The sequence below is a fragment of the Pelodiscus sinensis genome, chromosome 7, assembly GCF_052426305.1.
Source record: "Pelodiscus sinensis isolate ZL-2025 chromosome 7, ASM5242630v1, whole genome shotgun sequence".
Classification (NCBI taxonomy): domain Eukaryota; kingdom Metazoa; phylum Chordata; order Testudines; family Trionychidae; genus Pelodiscus; species Pelodiscus sinensis.
Window position 1 is genome coordinate 28927539 of NC_143058.1, and position 24063 is coordinate 28951601.

At 41.3% G+C, this 24063-nt stretch overlaps 1 long non-coding RNA gene across 22 annotated transcripts in view; it reads right to left on the reverse strand.

Annotated features, from left to right (window-relative positions):
* LOC149524048 (uncharacterized) overlaps positions 1-24063 on the reverse strand; it is a 241536-nt gene that overhangs the window by 55038 nt on the left and 162435 nt on the right. For 9 of the 22 annotated variants that reach the window (XR_016350022.1, XR_016350021.1, XR_016350015.1 and 6 more), the window contains 2 exons: positions 16920-17052; positions 14990-16499 (listed from right to left, as the gene is read on the reverse strand). The exons of 7 other annotated variants lie outside the window; for them this stretch is intronic. This is a non-coding gene — a long non-coding RNA (uncharacterized LOC149524048). Of the gene's footprint in view, positions 1-8214; positions 9273-14989; positions 16500-16919; positions 17053-23281; positions 23650-24063 lie in introns of those variants that run through there. 6 more of the 22 variants (XR_016350029.1, XR_016350020.1, XR_016350031.1 and 3 more) reach the window with 2 other exon arrangements.

Consider the following 24063-nt stretch of genomic DNA (forward strand, 5'->3'; position numbering starts at 1 on the left):
CTTTGTCTCCTTCTGCAGTCTTTTGGGCATCTCTTTTGCTAGTCTATGCTAGCAGGATGCAATTACTGAGTATATAAATTATATCTACATATACTCTCTCTCTACACACACACACTGGTGTAAATTAGGATTAACTCCAGTGAAATCCTGAGTTAAATGCATGAAATGAAAATCAGACTCTCTCTCTACACACACACACATATTGAGTGAAATCTTGGCCCCACTGAAGTTAATGGCAAAACTCCCATTGACTTTAACAGGGCCAGAACTTAATCTATTTTAGCATAGTCAAATTTATATAGCCACAGTTCACCAGGGGCTTCTTTAATCATCCCCACATATGTCAGCTGCATTTTTTAATGTAAACTCTTCAGGACAGGACCGCATCTTTTATATACATTTGTAGAGTGCTTAGTACAAAGGCACATGCCTTCTGAATAGTTCTGTATGCTTCTGCAATGAAACTTATATGAAAAAAATAATTTCCTATGGACCTTCTGTGCAGATTCCTTACCTCCTACATAAAGAAAAGTATCTGATACTTAAGAAACTGAAGTAACATGTTATATACATAACATGGCCACACATACTTCTTCAGTAAATCACAGAAAGGTTGCCTTTGTTTGTAGTCTGTTATTTTTCCTAATCTGTTTCTAGTTAGATAGGAGCTAGGTGAATTTTGAAATTCTCTGTGAAAAAAAATCGGAAACAATTTTCTTGGACTGACTGAAAGTTTTGTTTCTCTTTAGACTTTTTAAATTTTTGAAAAGTTAAATGAAAGTCATTGCTGAATGAAAAGTCAGAACATTTCATTGTGAAAATACCAAAAATGGGACATTTCTGTATTTTTTTTCTCTGAAGTTAAATGGTGGTGAAATTAATGTAATTTTGTAAATCACCTCGATTTTGACAGAATTGCATGTTTTCCATCAGAAAATGATCTCATCGAAGTTTTTCCACACAGCTCTAACTCCCAGCACCATTTGCATGTTTTGAGAATGTTTGTTTTTATTTTTAGTTCAAAATTCATTAAGATATATGTTTCTTAAGAACTTTGAAGAATAAAAAGGATTTTCTAAATAATACTTCATCTAATTGATTGTATTGTAAGGGAATATATTAGAAAAATGTGTATCCTACAAGTCTCTTGGCTTGTTTAATCATGTCTCCAAATTGTCAAGGCATTTAGACAGAGGAGTCCAGTTCAAATCTCCTATTGCTAAAGGAGCCACTTCACTATCTTTGCATACACATGAATGGTGTTTTTTTGGGAATCTGGGTGATTTGTGTACATTTGTCAACATGCATGTATGTTTTCTAAAAGTCATTAAAATGGAAAGTCAAGATGAATTATTTGGAATAGTGGCACCAATTAAATGCCCTGCCCAGTTTTTTTGCATTTACTCAGTGCTGGAGAGGTGAGGGTCAGGGTGGAGGCACTGCCTGACCAGTGTTAAATGATGGGCATGTACTAATTTATTACAGTTGCTACTAGAGTTGTCTGAAGCATCATTTCAGCTATTCAGTCACCATGTCCCTGGAATTTGAGCCAGTTCTAGTCTGTACAAACAGAAGGACAGTCAAACTAAACTTAATTGAGTGGCATTGCGGCTTCGCATACAGAGTTTGCAATGCCACATACGTTTGGCAGCCAGGCCAAGTTATGTTGCAGTCCGGTGCATGAAGAGTCTGTTTCAGTATGACAGAGCGCAGGGAAGTCCACCAAGAACTTGACTCTTGGTGGCACCAGCTCATGCCTGGTGTGAGTAAAAAAAATGGGAGGGTCCCTAGCTGAGGGAGACTCAGGGTCTTTGAAGGGGGCAAAGGAATGAAAAGGAAGTCTGGAATTTGTTCCCTATCTAAAATATCTGAATTGTCATTAGTGCTTTGGAATGAGACTTGGACACTAATGGATGAGCCGAATACTCAATGGGTAGGCAAACCAACATAGCTTCACTTAAGCAAATGAAACTGTAGCAATTTATGCCAGTTGAAGCTCTGGACCTATAATATTCAGTCATTTTTCTGTTTTAATAAATTGTAGGTAAACTCCATGAGGAGTGGCAGTAGTTCGAATTAGAAAGCCTAATTCGAACTACCTACTCTGTGCCGCGTGTAGCCGTGGGCATGGAGTCCGCACTAACGGGGATTTAAAAATGGTGGCTCCTGGCAAGATGCAAATGAAGCTAGGGATATTTAAATCCCGGGCTTCATTTGCAACTTCAAATGACTACATTAACCACCCTAGTTCGAACTAGGGGTAGTGTAGACATACCCTCCTTTATTTAGATTATAAACTAAAATATATAACAAGGAACTCCTGAGTCCTGACTAGCTATGTCTAATAATTTCTCTAATAAAAATGAACTCCATCCTGCACTGCTGTCTCAGGAGTGGACAGGAACCCAAAGCAGAACTGTATATGAAAAGGACCTGTATATGAAAAGGAGGCCAGTAGTGAATCAATCCTGATAGATATTTGCAAAATTATAACCACCCTTGGTTAATAGTTCCTCTAGTGGCAGTTTTAAGTCCCAATGAAATAAGTGAGAGTTGGTTAGGCCTCTAATTGCTATCTGAAATTTCAGATTACCACCTTATTTGTACTTGTCCCATAGACAGTGTCATTACAGGTCTTTTGGCTCATAAAGCAGTGAGAATCTTCAAACTTTGAGATTAGGAATGAATAGTTGAACAGGACACAAAGTAATCTGAAACTATAATTCACATCCAACACAAGAGCACAACAAATTCCCTCTCCATCCATTCCACATTGACATACTTGTTTGAGAAAGCAACATACAAGTCTGATTTTGCAAAGCAGACCAAATACTGTACATAGCCAAATAGCATACTGACGGTATTGCAATTGTTTTGCTGAACTCTTTATTGTGTTTCTCATTCCCCCTCTCAATAGGAGTGCCCTAGTCTAATCCAGGAGCTCCCCTATTACTTTTAAATTAAGATGAATCTAAACTTCTCTTGTGAAAAATGGAAGGCATTTGTAAACTAGGGAATAGCGAAAATCAGAACAAAGCTCATTTGATTAAGCAGTTGCTCTCAGTAGACATGCACAGCTCTGTTCTGTATTATTTATGAGTTTCAGGGTTAAAAGGTGGAATGCTATATAGTAGAAGATATTAAACAAAAACTGTAACTGACAGTAATTTTTGAAGGTACAATATACACAATGGGCAAGAATCTATTTCCTTTGAACCAAAACAAACGCATGAATACTACAGATCCCATTAAAATATTCTGTAACATTTTTTAACAATTCTTTAAAAAAAATACCCAGAACCAAGCAATTGGTGTTTTCTTTAATGTGAACTTCAGTACTTATTCAAGATGGGAAATTAGCAGCGCTGGAGATTATTTTCATAAAGAACAGGCTGCAGCAGTGGAAAGTTCTGACATGAATAGGTTTGCCTGCACCTTTCCTTGGAAGGACTGTGTATAGGAATGGCAGTGTAATTAACTCCAGGCCTCATCTGAGATGATCAGCAGAGTTGCCCAACATATTTAATTGTAAAACAACAAATGGTCTGGTAGCACTTTATAAACGAGCAAAACATGTAGCTGGTACCATGAGTTTTCATGGGCACAGCCCACTTCTTCGGATCTACATGTTTTGTTAATCTATAAAGTGCTACCAGACCATTTGTTGTTTTTTAAGTGTATCCTGTTCAGACTAAGTTGGCTACCCTCTGAAGATATTTAATTGTGTTAATTGTCTTGGTGTTGTAGACACTTGTCTGTTGACAACTAAAGTAAGACTGAGTTCAATAACCTCATTTAACAATAGGCTACCAAACAGTAGGGGAGCTGACTGCCACACCGGTCCCCTGGGCAGGATGAAAATGGAGGTGGATCTGCACTCCTAGGCTACGTCTAGACTGCAAGCCTCTTTTGAAAGAGGCTTTTTCGAAAGATACTTTCGAAAAAGCCTCTTTCGAAAAAGAGCGTCTAGACTGCAAGCAGTACTTTCAAAAAAGCAAGCCGCTTTTTTGAAAGAAAGCACCCAGGCAGTCTGGATGCTTTCTTTCGAAAAAGCGCTGTTTGCATTCAAGAACGCCTTTTTTCGAAAGAGCACTTTCGAAAAAAGGCGTTCTTCCTCGTGAAATGAGGTTTTCCGCCATCGAAAGAAAAGCCGCATTCTTTCGATTTAATTTCGAAAGAACGCGGCTGTAGTCTAGATGCAGGTGAAGTTTTTTCGAAAAAAACCCTTGAGTCTGGACACAGCCCTAGAAGGGACAGGGCCTCAGGCAGAAGGGGTGAAGGTGGGGCAGTGAGCCCTCACTGCCGTCTGGAATGTGACATGCTGCCACCTGAGTCCTTAGAGCCACGAGGAGCACACCGTAGTGTGCTCTGCCAGTAATTTAAAGGGCCTGCAGCTTTGGGCACTACTGCTCCTGTGGTAGCAGTAGAGGCTTCCTAAGTCATTGGCCCTTTAGGTTCAACAGGCACCAGGATAGTTGTCCCTTTTACTCCCCCTCCCACTGTCAACAGCAATCCATTAGGACAACTTTTACTAATTGTTGTCCTTTGGCTGTCTTATTAAAAGTTTATTTCTTAAAAATGGCATCTAAAATCAAGAAACAATCACCACTGACTAATTTCTGTCACATGGCTGAGTTCTTCAGACATAGGTAGCATATTTCTCTTCAGTTGTGTCACTGTAATACGTAAACGTTGTTCTGGAAAATAATGTGCCTAGTTCAAAGAGGAATGGATGATGTTTTACATAAGTTGTAGAAAGGAAACCCTACAAATTTGCATGTGCAACAGTAAAAAAAAAAAAAAACACTGGGATTTGACTGCCATATTTATAAAGAATTATTTCCACAGCTCTAGAAAAGAGTTGCCATGCTTAAGAAACCAATATGGTCTGAAAAACGGCTGACTTCTGTAGCATACATATGCACCTGAGTAAAGAGGTTTAAATGAAGCAAACAGAGACAGTATATACGTTTTCTAATAAAAATGGACACATGCTGTGGGGCCTTGTGCAGAGTCCACTGAAATCAATGGAAGGCCTTAAATTAATATTACTCACCTGTGTGGTGAGAGAGATTTGGGGCCTGATTCTCATTGGGTAATGCAAAGGGGTAGTAGGCTCAGTGAGAATTAGACCCTTATGACCCGATGCTGCAAAAGCTGCAGTGACAATTTCAAATAAAAATAACCTTTAGGCAGGTTGCTAGCTATGTGCTACAAAGGTCAGGCTACAGGCTGTGAGATGGTATTGAGAAATTTGTGTCAATTAAATTGGTTGGGGAAAAAGAATAAAAAGGAAAAATATTTGAATTTTAGATAATCATCATGCACATCCTATCGTTCATTCTTCAGCTGCTCCATGAGCCAGAGTCCCATAGATTTCAAACACACGTAAGGTAAAAAATTTTCTCTGTAGAGCTGGCCAGTGCAGGGCCTTATTGTCATGCATTGGTCTTTCATTGGCCTAGTGAAGCTACAGAATCAGGGCCGTATGCTGGATCGTTTCCTGAAGTTTCACAAATACCTCACGATAGTGTTAAGTCTTCATAAAACATGCTGCAAGACAAAATTACATCATCTATCTCTTTTTCCTCATAGATATTATGATTCTGTGATGATTATCTCTTGTAGCCCAGCTTCAAAGATTTAAAACTTTTGAACATTTCAATCTAATTAAAACCAATGCTATCCTCCAGAGAAGGAAAATTTGATCCAGCTCTCCATGGTCACAGTGACTGCACACTCCAATCATGTCAAATGGCTTGTAAATCAAAACATAGCTAGAAATAGTCTCTGGTGTTGGCTTTAAGCCTATCAATTTCACTGTTCAGTGCTTAGTATCAACTTGAAGGCAGTTATCACTAAATATTATTCATGAGAGAGAAAAAATAGAATTGGCATGGTATTGTTGTAGCCCAGGTTATTGTAAGCTTTTAATTAATACAGTAAAGGCCAAATTCTGATCTTATAACTGTACTGAGAGAGAAAGGTTTGTTGGACATTTCCAACTCAATTTGCAGTTTTTCATCTAAAAGTAGGGACTGATTCTTTAGAGACTGTCTATGAATTTGTCTACACTGGCAAGTTTTGTAAAGGAAAAGTGTCTTTTGATGACAAAACAGGTTCACACTGCAATAAGACTGTCAGGAAAATCACCCATTTTTGTCAACAACAGAAAATCCAACTCCACAGGGGACTTCCTTGCCCCGCGTTATTGCCAGCAAACATGCAGTGCAGACCCTGGAAGCATTTTGTCACTGATTCTGGCCTCCAGGAAGTCACTCACAATTCCCAATATGCTTCTCTGATCAGTAGTTTGTGCTCCATTGTCCTGTAGCCAGGTGATCAGCTCTTCCCCCTTTCAAGCCCCATGAAATTTAAAGCCCATTCCCTGCTTGCTGGCTTTTCTGTGTGAGATCATTGGAGAGGATAGTGACTGTCTGGTTTCATCCACCTGATTGTTGAGGTATCTGATGCAATGGAAGGGGTACAACACACAGGGTAACCTAACAAATTGTGGTGCCCTACAGCCTGTGCACCTGAACCACCCTCTCCTCTTGCCCCCTGCAGGCTATCTCAGAGTGCTGCTGTAGTCTCATGACATCTTCCTGGGTTCCCATGCTTGGCCATCACACCTGATGCTCCCCTACTTGGACCACTATAGAGCTGTTGGATCTGATCGGTAGATGAGGAAAGGAGTCTGTTCAGTGCTGGCTGAGAGTGACTCATATGAACTAGGATACATACAGAGACATTTCTCAATCTTTGTGTGAAAAGGGGTATGAGCAGGACATGCTGCAGTGCAGAGAGAAGATTATACAACTCAGATAAGCCTATCACAAGGCCGTGAGGTGAACTGATGCTTTGGTGGTTCACAGAAGACCTGTTGTTTCTATAGGAAGTTGGTGACCCCACTTCCACTGCCAAAAGTACCAAGAATACTTCAGAGGGCACAGAGATAGTACACAAAGAACCTAACACAGAGAATAAAATACAAGATGAAGAGGTTCAGTAGATGAGGACCAGGAGCTTCCTCTAGTTTTGCTGAGTGTGTCTGGCAGCCAGGAACTGCGCTCCACTCATGAGGGACATAGACAGTCTGAGCAGCCATTTTCTGGGGACCAGAAAGCAGGGGATCAGACCCAGGGTAAGTGGCTGTGACTGGTGGAATGCAGGGCTGAGGGCATACGAAAGTGGGAGGCTGGCTGTGTTTCTGAGAGCTGCACATATCCCTGCATAGTTAATCAACCTGGCCAAGCAGGGTGTTGATGCTCATTGTGATCTCAATGGAATCCCTCAGAAAGAGGCTACTGAAATGTTTCCTGAGGTCCTTGTTTACTTTCTGCTGCAGGCTCAATGGCAGTGCAGCTTTGTCCCCTCCCTCATTGCAGGACATTAGTCCATATAATTTATCATTCATTTGGGCAGGAACCAAAGCAGAACATGGGTGGTCTGCATATGGAACAAGGCAAGAGCCACAAGAGCTCTTGTTTCTTTGCTTACCTTGTGCTCTTGTTTCTTTGCTTACCTTGAGCAAAGATATGTCTGTCAGGGTGTTAACTGTCTAAGGAGAAGAGTGGCATAATTAGAACCACATTTCTGCAAAGTGAGTTTATTAGCCTCAGATGCAATTTCTTTTGTCTGTATCCAGAGCTGCTGGACACTCCATTCCCCTCACTCATCATGATTATGATGCTTGCCGAGAGGTGTTTCTTATAAAGTTCATCAAAAAAGTGAGTGGAAATGTTGCAAAAGGAGTTTGTAAATGAAATGCTACAATGTAGGACTTGATAGTAATAACATTCTTTTTGCTCATTGTACAAATTTGCAGCCTTGGTCCTCAGCAGCCATGCCATGGAATGTGGCAGAGAGATTGCAACAGATAAGGAAGTGCCCAAAAAGAAACAGGAAGGATATATTTCAAGAAGTATTAAATCAGTCAGAAAGTGAGAGCAGCAGAGTGTGCCTGCATGGGTTTTCCCCATCATTCTGTGTCCAGCTAGACCCCCTCTACACCCTCACATTCCTTTTCATCTCTTGCAGTTCTAATTTTTCCCAAGCACTCCACCCTCTCTCCCAACTTTTATTATGATAACTGGACCTACACACATTTGCAAGGTGTAATCCTTTGCAAACAGCTCCCTTACCGGCTGTCTGAGGTACTTTATTGCATTTCATTGCACTGTTTTCTGATGAAGGCACACTTTTATAACACTACAATGCTTTTATTTATCGTTCAACAATCTTACATACCAATCACTGCAATCCCAGGTGCAGTCTTTAAAGATATGTTCCTAGCTATGTGTTGCATTGGAGGAGGGGTGCAGCCTAGAAGCAACTGTAACAGAGGTTTATTTCAGTGCACCTCATTTTCAAAGTGCACCCTCAAAACCCAGGATCACAATGGATATTTCCACATCCACCATTCTAATCTTGTGGTCTGGAAAGTCCCCTCCTGCAGCTTTCTGTTTAGTCCAGCATTCCTGAAGTCATACACCTTTCCAGTTCGCCCCATGCTGATGTCTGTGAAACACTCCTAGAGTTTCCACAAGTGCCTGCAGCACCACTGAAAAGTACCCCTTTCTGATGACGTATTTCATGGCAAGGTGGGCTGACATTAAAATCAGAATGCGTGTGTCATCTATTGTTCCCTGCTCCCATCTCCCAGTTGGGAAATCCCATGTCTGCAAAGTCAGCCTCTATGTCATGCACATTTCCTGGAGTCATGGTCCCCTGTAGCGGAATGTGGTGTATTGCCCCGCATGGTTGCAGAAATACAATCCCAGTGGTAGACTGCCCCACTCCAAACTGATTTGCAACTGTCCAGTAGCAGCTTCCATACAGCAACTGCTACATGCTTCTCTACTGAGAGGGCAGCTCTCATTCTGGTGTTCTTGCACCACAGACCGGGGGCCAGCTCAGAACACAGCTCCAGGAAGGTTGCTTTATGCAGCTTAAATTTCTGTACCTATGGCTCTTCATCACACATCTGCATAATGATGCAATCTTATCAATTAGTGCTGGTTTCCCTCTTCCAAAAGTGGCCCTCTAACCTTTACAGCTGTTCTGTGACTGCCAATGCAATGACAGGTTGTCACTGTCCATATCACGCACGCTGTCAGGCTTCTCCTAGTCTTCTTCCTCTGTCTGTAGCTTCCGGATTATCTCCACTGCCACGTAAAATCTCCTCACAACAGTTAACAGAGCAAGCAAGAGAGGTGGAGGATTCGTTCTTCCTCATTGCAGATGATGGAGTACACAGAAAAGAATGGCAGCTGGAAAAAAGACACAAAAGGATGCTGAACCAAGCGGGGCCTGATGGGACATTTTCAGCAGTTCCAGTATGCTGCGTGCTAAGTTCTGTGGTCCCACAACACCTACTGACAGGTGGTGTCACCAGTCACTGTGAGATATATCCCTACAGTGCATTGCTCCCACTGTGAACAGAGGAACTCCCAGTGTAAACACAATTTGCCAACAGAGGAGGCAGTGTGAACACACATTGGCAACTTTGCCATTATCCATTTCTCCATGTCAGCATTAGTTTCTTTGAAAAAAAACTTGGTAGTGCGGACATACCCTATATTTCTGTTATTCAGGTTATTCTGTTATTCTCTCTGACCAGTAGAGAATCTGCCAGACCATTACAAAGCCCTAAATATAATTTTGTTATTACTGATGGCCTGGAGAACATATAGTTGGCCTTTGTGGTTCTTACACATCAGCATACTACTGCTCGGCAATCCTGTAGTCCACAAGACTCCTTCCATTTTTGAGAAAACATGTTGTTTTTCTCACATTTGAATTTTCTAACAACTATGCCATATTTGCCAGGGGTTGGTGCCCCCTGTTCAAAAACTTCATTTTTCAATAGTATGATGATGTATGTTTAGATGTATATTTAGATGTATATTTAAAGTTATAATCAATTGGTATTCAATCTATACTCAGAAATCTCTTCATTATCTATTACTAACCTTTAATAAAGTCATTCATTCTGAAGGAAGAAGAGGTTTTCATTAAAACTGTTTCAGTAGAAAGGAAACTGTTGTAAAAGTCTTTTGGACCAAATTCTGATCTTAGTTATACTGGTGTTAATATAGATAAATTCAATTGAATATAATGGAATTATTTCAGACTGTCACCCGTGTATGCCCCCAACTGTCTTATATTTTGCACATTTCTCAGAATCTTCTGCTTCCTGAGTATATGTGATGGGCCAATGCAGCACCATAGTCCTCAATGGAGTTACATCAGAGCTTACTTTAATCCAACATGGGACTATTTGTTTAGAGGCTTTATCTCCATGTATAGCATTGCACGACTAAGTTACTTTATGGAGGATTTTTGTTTTCTTCTAGTTCATTATGTACAATGTGATGAACAAATTGATGTGGGATGGCAAATCAATCATATGTGAATATTTTAAAATCACAAACACAGTAAATTATCAGAGGGGTAGCCATGTTAGTCTGAATCTGCAAAAGCGACGAGGAATCCTGTGGCACTTTATAGACTAAGAGATGTATTGGAGCATAAGCTTTCGTGGACAAAGATCCACTTTGTCAGATGCATGTAGTGGAAATTCCAGAGGCCGGTATAAATATACAGGCATAAGAAAAGAGTACCTGTATATTTATACCTGCCTCTGGAATTTCCACTACATGTATCTGACAAAGTGGGTCTTTGCCCACAAAAGCTTATGCTCCAATATATCTGTTAAACACAGTAAAGACTCACACAGATTTTACTTCAAATGTTCTATTTCTGCTCATTCAAGCCACAGATTGTTTTGGGTTTTGGTTTGGGTTTTTTTGTTTGTTTGTTTGTTTACCAAGAGCAATAAGCCATAAACTCTGCAGAACATTGTAAAATATAAAAAATCAGTATCGATTATTTGGATTTTTTTTGTTGCCAAAAAACAGTTACATTTAAAAGACTTTTCACTTACTAGTTACACCGAATTTTAAGATTAGATTCTCTCCATAAAACAAATGATGAATTTTCTGACTCCTTGGTCATTTCTTCCCCCTTATGTTACAGTACAATAGGATGGGCCAGATCTTCAACTGGTGAGAATCATCAAAGCAGCATTTACTTCAGTGACCCTTCCTATTTATAGCATTTGAGGACCAGCTCAATAGCTACAGTAGAACCTTAAGTTAATTATTTTGTGATTTCCATTCAGATTGAATCCCAAACTGCAGCTGGTGAGAGAAATGAAGAATTGAAGTGTGCAACATTTTGTGCAACATTTTGTGTTTGGTTTGCTAAAATAAATCTACAATAAATTGCCAACTTTTTCACCTCTCTTTATTAAAAGAAGTTGTATTTGGAATGAGAATAGTATGCTTTAGGTGCATTAGCCACTTCCAAACATAGCTAATCCAAATAATCATCCTACTCACTTTACAGCATTTAGGTAAATCATAGCTAGCCATGCCAACAGTTGCTTTTACAGCTTGTTTTTTTACTTCTTTATTTTACTGATTGTTTTACTGAATACACATATTTTTGTGTCAGCTTATAAAACAAACTCTGGAGCAGCTACTGATTGCTATTAAATGGTTGACAGTGCTGTTCCTCCCCCTTTCCCCACTATCCACACTGTTCTGAATTAAAGATGAGCAGGTGATGAAATGCAATACCCACATTACTGAATCACTTGCAAATACCGAATGTCAAAATACCTCCCTCTCCCAGATGAGTCTCTGCTTCCACTGACTGTGAAAGGGCATGAAAATGAGTGTCAATTTATGCACATATAAATGGGACTCCCACATTTTTCTCATATTGCCTATTTGACGGTCAAAGGCCATGCACATTGTTCTTCAGGGTATCAGGGTCATTTGTTAGCTTCTACAGCTGTTTCTCACGGTAGTTTCCTACATGGTCTTCAGCTGAATTGTTGTGTTCTAAAAACTAGGACTGACAGACCAGTGTTCTGGATGCAGTAGGCCCAGTAGGCCTTACTGCTTACATTACAGAACCATCTTTAATTATATGATCATATCTTGTTTCTCAAATTATTCAATATAATATTTTACAGCTTTTTTTCTATAAAATACACAACACATTTGATATTTTCCACAAGGCCATGTCTATAGAGCTTTGTGTCATTCACAATGCACTTTCACTACCATTTTTGTATTCCAATTATTCCTGAAAGATTGTACCATGGCACCTTCATGAAATTAACTTGTTGAATAGGCTGAAGCTTGGAAATAGTCTATACATTTTACATTCAAATAATACAGTTAATTAATACTTAATATAATAACACATTTTGTTTTCAAATTATAGTCAACTAGTTATCTTCTACATTACTGGTGTCTTGCACTCATTTTCCCAATCTGTGTGTGTCTGCCTATTTGTCCTGTCTTCTCAGAATGTAAACTCCTTGGGACAGAGACCATTCCTTACTTTGTGTTTGTACAGAACCTAGTACACTGTTAATACTACTGGAAAAAATGAAAAAAACATTGGACTACTTTTTTATACTACAGCAATGTCTGTTATACAAACATGGGCATTTTCAGTATTTGAACTTTTAAAAATGTAGGTACATTTTGATTTATGCTTTTGCTTGTATAGATTTGCGGGAAGTCTTGGGTATTTTAAAAAAAAAATTCTGAATTGAGGAATTTTCCAAATTCCTGACCTAATAAAAGTACTTTTCTAGCTATTAAAGTCTTAGTATAGCCCATTATGCATTCACCAATGAACAAAGAAACATCATAGATTCATTTTGATACAGGCAGTCCCCGGGTTACGTACAAGATAGGGACTATAGGTTTGTTCTTAAGTTGAATTTGTATGTAAGTCGAAACTGGCTCTAGATTCAGCTGCTGCCACTGAAACTGACCATGGGCTGACTACAGGAAGCTGGAGGCAGAGTTGCTTTGCCCCCAGCTTCCTGGAATCAGCCTGATCACTTTCAACAGCTGCTGAATCTGGAGCCTGGGACAGAACAGTTGGGGCGCTGCCTGGTAGGTTCCCACAGGACCAACCGGGCAGCACCCCAGCTGCTCTACCCGAGGTGTCCTGCAACAAAAGCCTGGTCTGCTGGGGGGGGGGGGGGGCGCACTAGCTGCACCCCCTCCTCCCCCAGCACACCAGGGAGACCCGAGCAAAGCCGCACAGGCAGAGGGACCCCGCCACCCATGTGGCTTTGCTCATTTGCCCCCGAGCAAAGCCGCCCAGGTCCCCCAGGCGGCTTTGCTCGAGTGTCCCTGGTCTGCTTGGGGGGGGGGGGGTCCAGCGGCTTTGCTGAACCCCCCCAGCAGACCAGGGAGACCAGGGAGACCAGGAGAAGCTTTTCTCGTCCCGGAGGACACGGGTGGCGACCCACCGCCCGTGAGCTCCAGGGCGAGAAAAGTCCCATTCGTAAGTGCGGATCTGACGTAAGTCGGATCTGCGTAAGTCGGGGACTGCCTGTATTATAGGGGAAGACTATAGAATTATACGGTCAAGATAGGTTTTCAACTTCATTTGTTAACACCAGGAGAGAGAAATGGAATGCATTAGTAGAAAACACTGCTTCTTCAAAGGCTACTACCATATATGATATCCCCCAACTGAAATGAATCGGAAATGATTGAAGACACCCTCTCAGTGGAACATTTTTTCAAGAAGGTCCATCCCACACATACTCACCATGGAGTGAAATTTATATAACTGTAAAGTATGCAGTTGTACAAGATATCAAAATGAATGTACTGCTCTTCTTGCTGTTCCGTGTCAGATACATAATGGCACATTACCAGGAGTGTGGCAGCTAAAGAATCACAAGTGCAACTTTAGGAATTTAAATTTAAAGAATCACAAGTGCAACTTAATATAAATTTATTTTTAAAAGGGGAACGAAATATTTTTTATAAGTCTTAATCAATTCAGTGTGTGTATAGTCTTACAAAGGGTAAATATATTTTTGTGAATTCTTATTTTTGAGCTACTGTGCCTTTAAATGGATGTGTAAAGACTGCGTCCTTCCCATTCATTCAAAATGTAGCCTAAATACAAATATATAAGAACAGCTTGTGTGTTTGTCTCATTTCATTTCATGGATCACTGAACCTATTACCCGGATATGTAAGATGCTGAGTATCTCCAACGGTCAGTAATGGAATCACTGGATTGGGAGGGTTCTGAGTTACTATGGAGAACTCTTTCCCAGATATCTGGCTAGTGGGTTGAGCCCACATGCTCAGGGTCTAACTGATCACCATACTTGAGATCAGAAAGGAATTTTCACCTGGGACAGATTAGCAGAGGCTGGGAAGGGGAGCGGTTTGCCTTTCCTTGGGCATGGGTCACTTGCGGGTTTAAACTACTCTAAAAGGTGGATTCTCTATAGCTTGAAGTCTTTAAATCATGATTTGCGGACGTCAGTAATACAGTCATGAAGAGTAACAGTTAATTCGAGGGAAGGGTTTTGGATTGGACTACTGCGTCTACATGTGGTGAGTTAATTTGGGCTACCGGCATTTTACAATGGCGACCGGCCGCGAATATGCTAATCAAGCGTGGGATATTTAAATCCCCCGCTTCCTTAGCAACTTCGGTATGCTTCATTTGCCTCCCTAGTTCGAACTAGGGGGCAAGTGTAGACATACCTTGAGGCTATGTCTAGACTGCAAGCCTCTTTCGAAAGAGGCTCTTGCGAAAGATACTTTCGAAAGAGCCTCTTTCGAAAGAGAGCGTCTAGACTGCACGTTGAACTTTCGAAAAAGCGGCTTGCTTTTTCGAAAGAAAGCATCCAGTGAGTCTGGTTGCTCTCTTTCGAAGAAGCCCTATTTACTTTCAAGAACGCCTTCTTTCGAAAGAGGAACTTTCGAAAGAAGGCGTTCTTCCTCGTAAATTGAGGTTTACCGCCATCAAAAGAAAAGGCGCGTTCTTTCGATTTAATTTCGAAAGAACACGGCTGCAGTCTAGACGAAGGTGAGGTTTTTTCGAAAAAAGGCTACTTTTTTAGAAAAAACCCCTGAGTCTGGACACAGCCTAAGAGTGGAAGCTTCAGTTTCTCAATGAATATTTCATATGAAGTCTGTTTTGCAGTACTGCTGTGCTCAATTCTGTCAAACCCCCTTTAAAAAAAAAACACACTCACAAAGTTGTATCCATTATTTCATGAACCAGTCTGACCACAGGCAATTAGCTTGTTCTGACATTTGATGGTTAAAAACACACATTTTAATTTTAATTGCCTAGGGAGGTTGTGGAAGCTCCATCTCTGGAGATATTTAAGAGCAGGTTAGACAGACATCTATTAGGGATGGTTTAGATGGTGCTTGGTCCTGCCCTGAGGGCAGGGAACTGGACTTGACCACTCGAGGTCCCTTCCAGTTCTAGTGTCCTATGATTCTAAGAATTGATGATTTACTTCCTATTAACTTTTATTCTGTGTGTACAGTTCATAATACCTTTATTTTATATAAGGTCACTCAATTAATTGAAACAGATGAAAACCTCAGATTCAAAAAATTATTTTGGAAATAACTAGCTTTCCTATTTTTCTGTTCCTGATTATTATGTGAAGTCTCATTTCTATGATCCTTTTATTTTATATGTGTTTCTCCTTGAGGTTTAATTGTTCTGTAGTGTATTGGGCATTGTATCATATTTAAATAGTAGAAACTGGAATATTCATAATGCATGAACAGTTAGAGAATATACTTGTAAACAGGGATGAGGAACCTAAGGCCCAGGGGTCAGATACAGCCCATGGCTTGCCTGGATCTGGCCCCCAAGGCTCAGGGCTTTCCCCACAGCACTGGGAGCTCATGGCAGTGCTCCAGTCCCTCACCATCTCCCCACAGAGCTGGAGCACACAAAATCTACTAGCCAGGGCACACCTTCTCCCCCTCCCCCAGCTCTGGTGTGAAGCGAATGTGGGGAGTGTCTTTTCCCTCCTCAGTCAGGAGCCATGTCAGTGAGAGTTTGGGGTTTTTTAGGGGGGGGTGTTTTGTTTGTTTGTTTCTCACTTATGTGCAGCTCCTGACTGATTTTTTTGTGGGTCAGTGGTCCCTGATACAAAAAAGGTCCCAACCCAACCCTAAAAGTACATGACTATGCCCTAAACATTATTTGAAGGTTACATTAAATAAAAAAGTGGTAACAATACTTTTCCTCTAGCAATTCTTGCTTGTAGTAAATATTACCAAACAGTATTTCATTAGAAAATCAATGGCATTTTTTTGTGTTGTAAAGAGATCTGAACATCAACATATTCCATGGTTATTGCAGCAATTTAAACACCTGCTGGAGTGACACCCCACTTTTTAAAATGTTTGGATGTGTTAAAAATCCATAACTGAGGTGCACCATTTATGATGCATTGCCACAGTTCACTAAGGATCCATTTTTGTCCAAATTCACAGAAGATACCCTATGTGTGGCAATTTCTATAAAACACTGTTGACTGTATCCCTGGAGGTATATAGACACAAATATCTGTATCGGTGTTACAGTAAGTGATCCAGACTCCGAATAAAGAGGAGTACCTAAAAAAGAAAGAAGTAGAAAACATTTTGTTGACTTTTAAAATCGTAAGTTAGCCAATGACTGTGAGCTATTTAAAGTCTTGCTGTTTACTATGATCACCTGTTTTTACATTCCTTTGGCTTAATGTGGAGAGCAACGTGCAGTGATCTCATGTCATGTTGTGTAACCAAAAAGGTCAAGAAAAGTGAGTCCATGAAAAATAGCTGATAGATTCATAAAAACATAAAAATATGACTTTAAAGTGTAATTTTCACGGAAAAGCCATAGATTACAATCATATACAAACGATATATAAACTAATGAACTCTATTTAATGAGACAATTAATCTCTCTTCTTATCTTCACACTCATATATCAACCTACAACAGACCTGGGCTGAGCGAGAAAGATTAAGATTATTGACTTTAAAATCCACTGACTGGAAGGATGCTTCATTTGCAGAGCTGCTTGGCTCTTCCAGAGGTAGCTTATCACTTTGCTGCTGCAGACCGTACTTCTTCAACTTTAGTAATGTAAGTCTCTTCTATTCTTGCTATACTTTTTAGGGAGTTTCTGTAGATAAAACAATAAAAGCTTAAAGTTGGAAAAGTCCAATTGGATCATCTGTGAGTTCAGATATGTCCCCTGTGTTTCAAAACTAGCTCAGCCGGTCTAGTTTTGAAAGTCCACCCATTCCCTTGTCAAACTATTAAACATTCTGAACATTTTATTCCATTTTCTTACTCAGCTAGAGATATCCATGTTTTCTAGCAATAATCATTTTTCACCAGTCTTGGAGGAAGTTGGTTTGACACTAGTCTCTTTGGGTTTGTCAGACGGACACATGGTAAGATGTAGGTCCTTTGGAGATGGAATTGTTTGTTCCCCAGTGATATTGCCTAACACTGATAGCAAGTGCAATAGCTAAAGTTCACTTGATATTCCAAAACATGAGGCTGTACTGAGGACTGTTTTGATTTTTGTGGTCTGAAAAAACATTAAACTTAAGAAGAGAATTCTCTAGGGACTGCCTCTCTTTTGTGAGTGCATAGAAAGTCAGTGTGGGAAGCATTCTTTCACAGCACTGTTTGTTACACAGTAGAATCACAAGAAAAGTAACGAAAGCTCATAACAATTCTCCCTAACCAATCCTTACACCCACATTTCAGAAAAAGATAGAAATATGGTTCAAGTTTGATCTCCAGCTCTAATAAAAGAAAAAACACCAGATAGTGTAGTTGTTTATTCAGTTTCTATAGTACTCCCATATAAACTCAAGGGCTGCGTCTAGATTGGCATGATTTTCCGAAAATGCTTTTAACAGAAAAGTTTTCCGTTAAAAGCATTTTCAGAACAGAGCGTCTAGATTGGCATGGACGCTATTCCGCAAAAGCACTTTTTGTGGAAAAGCATCCGTGCCAATCTAGACGCGCTTTAGCGCAAAAAAGCCCCGATCACCATTTTCGCGACTGGGACTTTTTTGCACAAAACAAATCTGAGCTGTCTACACTGGCCCTTTTGCGCAAAAGCTTTGCGCAAAAGGGACTTTTGCCTGAATGAGAATAGAACAGTATTTCCGCAAGAAGCACTGATTTCTTATAGTAGGAAGTCAGTGCTTTTGTGGAAATTCAAGTGGCCAGTGTAGACAGCTGGCAAGATTTTCCAGAAAAGCAGCTGATTTTCCAGAAAAACTGGCTAGTCTAGACACAGCCAAGATATATAAATAATCAGAATTTAAATAAATATTTCAGAATAACATGAAACTGATAGTGAGTCCACAAAAACAAACAGAGAGGTTCCTTAATCTCCTCAAAAAAAGCCGAGTTGAGTAGATGGGACCCTGAGTTCTTGTTGCCTTGATTTCTTGTTGCCTTGTTTCTCCAGAGCAAGGAGGGCAAAGAGAGAAGGGGTGGAAAAGCTACAATTCTGAAGTGGCAGCCATTTACATGGATGTTACACTCACTTTGCCCAGGTATAAATGACAGCACAAGGTGTGAGCCATTAATGAATCAGGTCCAGGCTATGTCTACACTACGGGGTTTTTCTGAGATACCAGAGGTATCACAGAAAAACTCTGCCGCGTCCAGAGAACGTGTCTGCTCTTTTGCTTTTGTTTGCAGAAGAGTAGATGCATTCTTTTGGAAGCCCTATCTTCCTCATTCCACAAGAAATAAGGGCTCTTCCAACAAAGGAGGCTTTTCTGAAATTTCGCCCAGTGTAGCCAGGACAAATTTTGGAAAAGTCTCTTCCGACAAAACTATCGGAAAAAGGTATGCAAATTGCAGAAAGTAATTTGAGTACGTTTTTCCAAAAGATCAGTGTAGTCTAAACATAGCCCCAGAGACATTTCAGTGTTCCCAACAGGTTAACCAATTCAGAGTCTATTGAACCAAAGGAGGAGAAGTGTATTCTAGAGTCAAAGGACCCTTCACTGAAATGTTCCAAATGGAAGGACTTTCAAATCAAATATCTCAGCTCAACTTAAAAGCAAGGGCATAACTGGTTCTCCTTTGCTTGCTGCTGCTCTTTGCAACATGTAAAATACTTGCTAAATCCTTACCCTTTTACCCTCTTCAAATTATCAGTCTATGGGCAGTTTTTTTCTTCAGTCCTCTCCTCAGCCTTTTCTAGTCTGCCCTTGCTCAGAGTCTCCTTTATTTTTACCTGCTCTAGTTTGACCTCCTCTAAATCAAGACCCAATCAGATTTCCAGTTTTCATATAATCTGAATTTTTTGACAGGCTTAATACACATTTCTTAGTTATGAGCCCAATCCTGCTAGGTGCTGGAGCCACAAAGGGATTTGTACGTGCCTTCAGAAACACTGGAATCCATAAACCCAGAGATAGGCATCTAGACTATACATAAAATGTACTGGGAGAGATAAGTACCTAGGAATGGGATCAACAGAAGTCAGCACAGTAGATGAGGGGGAACCTCAGTTTACCAAATAGGAGATGCAAACAGGTCCCATCTACAATGGAAATAGGCATCAAAATCTGGCCTGCAGGGAGGTACCTATCTCTGGGAAGCCTTTTCTGGAGTCAGGCAACTCTTTCTTGCAAGAAAGTTTAACATCCATAGGGGCAGTCAACCAATTAAGTATTTGGAGTTAGCGGGACTTATGCTAAATCCTATAGGTGCTTTTGACAATCTTCCGTATAAGTACTATTCCACCCTCAAGAAGGTACCAAGTAATAGTTAACTGGTTGTGTGTCCCTACTAACATAGAAAAGTGTCTTACCTGGAGTATTATAGTTGTAATGTCTACTTCCTGTGCCATTTGGCCATTTCTGAAGACATCTTGTATAGCAGAATTGTGCTTTTCATGGAGGCTTTCATTCTGCCTGAGAATTCAGCACTCACTAGGAGAGCCAAAAATGTCACCATGGCAATGAAAGTCAATGGGACTTGTGCTCCAAAATCCCTGCAAGTACTTTTGAGAAATCTCCCCCAGGGCAGGAGTGGGCAATAATTTTTGTAGCATCTTCTTCTCCAATTTTGATAGTGGTCCAGCCCCTTTAAGGGGCGGGGTATCAAGCAGAAGGGGAGGTTCCCTCTAGGCACTGTGTGCCCCTGGGGGTAGGAGTCTTTGCACACTCCCCCGCAGAGCAAGGGAGCACATGAAGTTTCTCACACACACCCCTCCCACCCTGCCAGAGGTGCACTATGAATAGCAGGAACTGCCAGACATTTCCAACAGCTGGCGGCGCCCACTAGATATCATAGACCCCTGGTAGGAGGAGGAGACTTTGAGTGCTCCCCCACCACCAGACCCCAGTTGCCCTGGGGGTAAAGGAGTCTCTACCCACCTCCTCTCTGTCAGGGTGTGTGACACCTAGACAGAACCACTAGTTGTTTTTAACAGCTGGTGGTTCCTTCCAGTGCCACACACCCCTGGTTGGGGGAGGAGACTTCGTGTGCCCCCTCACCCCTAGGCCAATCAGGACCTGCAGGCGGAGGAATGTGCAAAGTCATTCACTCTTGAAAACAGCTGGTGTCTCCCTCTAGGCACCAAATATCCCTGGAAGTGGGAGGGAGCAGCCAGCTGCTTTGAACAATGAATGACTTTGCATACTCCCCCGCTCCCAATCTTGATTGGACTGGGGGCAGGCGTATGGCAGGGTGGGCCACAGGTTGGATCAAATGGCGTGGTGGGCTGGATCCAGCCTGTAGGCCACATCTTGTCCACTTGTGCCCAAGGAGTACCACTACATGTGGTCCCTGAAAAATGCCAGAGGATACAGTGTCCACACCACAACTAGGACTTTGGCTAGCAGTCTCAACAGGTCAGAATAGCTATAAAGGAGATTGAACTACCATCTCATCCTACAAATGGTGATTCCAAATTACCTCTAGCTCATTGTAATAGCTTTATAGCAAAGCATGCCGTTGCCATGCTTTCTGCATCTTTTTTGTGGATCAGAGTAGAACAGAAGTCTCCAAATGGTCAAGACACCTCTTTTGATACAGCTACATTTGGGGTGGGAAAAGGTTGCTTGTTTGTTTTTTCTTTAAAGTTCAGTAAGATGCAAAATAGACAAAATAATGCTTTCCTCTTGCATAATGACTCTGATCCCTGGATCTAAATATTTTTCACATTGATTAGTTAGTTAAGAAAATACCATGGAAATATTGGGTCAAACAAAAGATCCATGTAGCTCACTACCCTGTCTTCCAACAGTGGCCAGTACCAGGTGTTCCAGAGAGGATAACAGATCAGGTAATCATCAAGGCTACATCTAGACAGACCCCTCTTGTGCAAGAAAATATGCAAATGAGGCGAAGTGGTGAATATTGCCACACCTCATTTGCATACTTAATGAGCCACCATTTTTGCGTAAGGGGCTTTTGCACAGAAAGAAGCTGTCTACACTTCTCCTTCTTGTGCAAAACTCCCCCTTTTGCACAAGAGCCATTCTGCCTGAAAAAAAGCGGCAGAATGGCTCTTGCACAAGAGGGGAGTTTTGTGCAAAAAGGAGCCGTGTAGTCCGCTCCTTTTTTAGCAAAAGCCCCTTGCACAAAATGGCGGCTTATTAAGTATGCAAATGAGGCATGGCACTAGTCACTGCTTTGCCTCATTTGCATATTTTCTTGTGCAAGAGGGGCAGTCTAGACATAGCCTAAGTGATCCACCCCTACCATTCTTTGCCAGCTTGTGACATACAGATGCATGAAGTAGAAACTTCAGTTTGACAGGTATCTACATGCAAAGATGAGTGTATTACATTACTAAAGGGGAGGACCAGTGCTACTGAGGTCAACTCAGTCAAGATGGATGTGGCCCTTTCCCAGCAGTTGATGATAATCTGCTCTCTGAATAGAAATTGGGAGTGGCTAGCTCACTACAGATAGTAATTTTACCTCTTTTGGTATTCACACCTTCTTATCAACTGTCAGGAATAGGGCCACATCCACCCTGATTGAATTGACCAGTTAGCAGTGGTCCTCCACATAGTAATGTAACACACCCATCTTTGCAAGTAGATACCTGCCAAACTGAAGCACGAGCAATCTGGTTCCATTTTGCTGTAGGTGGAGCCCATCCTTCCTGTACAGGTTTCCCTTTTCCTAAAAGTTTCCCCAGTTCCTAATAAATCTAACCCCCTCCTCTCTTCACCATCTCATCCATGCATTGGGACCCTGAAGTTCTGCCTGTCTAACTGTCCCTGTGAATGGAACTGGAATCATCTCAGAGAATACTACCATAAAGTTCCTAGATTTCAATCTCTTTCCTAGAAGCCTAAATTTGGCCTCCAGAACCTCTCTTCTAACCTTCTCTATGTCATTGGTACCTACATGTACTATGCCACTGGCTTCTCCCCAGCACCACACATAAGACTATCTAGATGTCTGGAGAGATCCACAACCTTTGCACCAGGCAGGCAAGTCACCATACAGTTCTCCCGGTCATCACAAACCCAGCTATCTATGTAAACATGATAAAATCCCCCATTACTAACACCTGCCTTTTCCTAATGATTGGAATTCCCTCCCCCGGAGATGTATCCTCAGTGTGAGAGGATACCATAACATCCTGTGGAAGGAGGGTCCCAACTATGGAATCATTTCCCTCTGATCCAGTTGAATGTTCTCCTTCCCTGAGCCTTTCATCCTCCTTAACAGCACAGGGACTGCCTGACTGGAAGTGGGATAGTTCTACAGTGTCCTGGAAAGCCTCATCTACGTACCTCTCAGCCTCCCTTAGCTCCTCCAGTTAAGCCACCCTGCCTCTGAAGCCCATACACAGCCTCTGAGGGCCAGGAGCTCCTTGCACCGAATGCACACATATGCCACCTGCCCACAGGGCAGGTAATCATACATGTTACATTGAGGCTGTGTCTAGATTGGCCAGTTTTTCTGGAAAATCAGCCACTTTTCCGGAAAAACTTGCCAGCTGTCTACACTGGCCGCTTGAATTTCTGCAAAAGCACTGACTTCCTACTGTAAGAAATCAGTGCTTTTTGCGAAAATACTATGCTGCTCCCGTTTGGGCAAAAGTCACTTTTGTGCAAAACTTTTGCGGAAAAGGGCCAGTGTAGAGAGCTGAGATTTGTTTTCCGCAAAAAAGCCCCGATCGCAAAAATGGCGATTGGGGCTTTTTTGCGCAAAAGTGCATCTAGATTGGCCACAGATGCTTTTCCGCAAAAAGTGTTTTTTGCGGAAAAGCGTCTGTACCAATTTAGATGCTCTTTTCCGAAAATGCTTTTAACGAAAAACTTTTCCGTTAAAAGCATTTCCGGAAAATCATGCCAATCTAGACGCAGCATGAGTGTAATAAACAAGATAGCCCCCACTGTGCTGCTGGGCTTCTGCTTGCATTCTCTCCTACAGCTACCTAGGTTATTGATAGGGTTTTTATTTAAATCAGGAAGTTTTGGTTTTAGTTTAGTTTAAAGGTTTTAAAGAATGGCAAGTGTACCTCACCCCCTTCCAACTCCCCTTCAGAACTTCCTCTCGAAACTCCATTAGCTAACCGTGTTTGAAAAGCTCCCTGGTCGCTTACTCATGTACTTTATAAAGCCCTGGCCTTCCTGATAGACCAGCCCCCTGGCTAAGGCTCAACCAATGAACAGACGGTTCTAGATTTTAAATCCTCGTTTAGAAGCTCACAGTTTCCAATTGCCGGCACAGCACATGGTCCTTGAAACAAACAGCTCAGCACTTGAATCTACAAACAAACAGACAGACAGACAAACACAAGCTCAGCACACAGTTTCTTTCAGGCAACTAGCAAGTAACCCCCAAACACAAACACACACTACAGGCAACCACTGCACCTACAAGATAAAACATTAGTATTTTATCATCCTGGGATACTATTCTGTTCACGTACATTTTACATAGCTCCCTGTGCCTTTTGTCTTAGGAAGTTTCCCATGACCCTACAAGTAACTGTAACCTCTATTGTATTAATTCCCTACCATGCTTCTAACAAAAAGTAAGAAAATCTAGTTGAAGCCTAACACATAAGTATCAAGTGGCAAGTCCAACAAAGCTGTTATTTTATCAGCAAAGAGTGAAAAGCTCATTTGAGAAACTGCAGCTGTTGAGGAATGAAGGAAATTATTTCAGTAGAACTATT